We start from the raw sequence: 1,664 nt of genomic DNA, 5'->3' as shown, positions 1-1,664 counted from the left end.
GATCTTCTTGCAGTAAAAAGAACTCTTAAGTGTCTTCTCTGGCACCGTAATTCAAAAGCATCAATTCTTTGACTACTGGAAAAACTGTAGCTTGGATGATATGGACTTTTTGGTAAAGTGATGTCTATCCTGTCTAGATTTGTCATAGCTTCCCTTCCCAGAAGCAAGGGTATTTTAATTTCATGGCTGCAGTTACCATTCACAGTGATTTTTGGAACCCAAGAAAATAAAATTGGTTAGAGCTTCCACTTTTCCTCTTCTATGTGCCATGAAGTGATGGGACAAGATGTCATGATCTTAGCTTTTTAATGTTGAGTTTCAATCCAGATTTTTCACTTTTCTCTTTCACCCTCATCAAGAGTCTGTTTAGTTCCTCTTCATTTTCTGTCATCAGAGTGGTACCAGCTGCTATCTGAGGCTATTGATATTTCTCCAGGCAATCTTGATTCCAGCTTGTGATTCATCTAGCTGGGCATTTCACATGATGTACTCTACATACAAGATATATAAGCAAGGTTAAAATGTATAACCTTCTCATTCTCCTTTATAAATTTTGAACCAATCAATTGCTGGATGTAAAGATCTAAGTACTGCTTTTTTACTCACATGTAGGTGTCTCAGGAGACAGGTAAAGTGTTCTAGTATTCCCAACTTCTTAAGAATTTTCCACAGATTGTTGTGATCCACAAACTCAAAGTCTTTAGCATATTCAATGAGGCAGATGTTTTTCAGGAACTCCCTTGCTTTCTCCATGATCCGATGAGTGTTGGCAATTTGACATCTGGTTCCTCTGCCTCTTTGAGACCCAGCTTGTACTTCTGGAAGTTTTCAGCTCACATACTGCTGAAGACTATCTTGAAGGTTTTTGAGCAGAACCATGGTAGCTTGAGAAATAAGCATAATTGATGATAGTTTGAAAATTTTTGAGCATTGCCCTTCTTTGGGATTGGAATGAAAACTGACTTTTTCCAGTCGTGTAGTTACTGATGAGTTTTCCAAATTTATTGACATATTGAGTGCAACACTTAAACAACTTTTTTTTTTTTTTTTTTTTAGGATTTTAAGTAGCTCGGCTTTTGAATTCCATCACCTCTACTATCTTTTTTTTATATAAATTTATTATTTTAATTGGAAGCTAATTACTTTACAATATTGTATTGGTTTTGCTATACATTGACATGAAACCACCACAGGTGTACATGTGCTCCCCATCCTGCCCCCCTCCCACCTCCACCCCCATACCATCCCTCTGGGTCATCCCCGTGCACCAGCCCCAAGCATCCTGTATCATGCATCGAATCTGGACTGGCAATTTGTTTCACATATGATAATATACAAGTTTCAATGCCATTCTAAATCATCTCACCCTCACCCTCTCCCACAGAGTCCAAAAGACTGTTCTATACATCTGTATCTCTTTTGCTGTCTCACATACAGGGTTATCGTTACCACTAGTTCCACCTGGAAGCCCGTGTTTCAGCTATACACAGTAAATAACTACAGGAAAGCAACAATACATGTACAGCATTTGACAAAATAGTCTTGAGGATGGGGATTGTAAGAGCATTTGGAGAACAAAATATGGCATTAAATGGTTAAGTTGCTATAAATGTAAATAGTTCCAAAAGGAAATAAGAAGGGAAAGTTTCAGGCTAATTTTATGT

This window comes from Bison bison, unplaced genomic scaffold (genome assembly GCF_000754665.1).
Source record: "Bison bison bison isolate TAMUID 2011002044 unplaced genomic scaffold, Bison_UMD1.0 scf7180017864129, whole genome shotgun sequence".
NCBI lineage: Eukaryota > Metazoa > Chordata > Mammalia > Artiodactyla > Bovidae > Bison > Bison bison.
Note: the sequence above shows the minus strand (reverse complement) of the source record.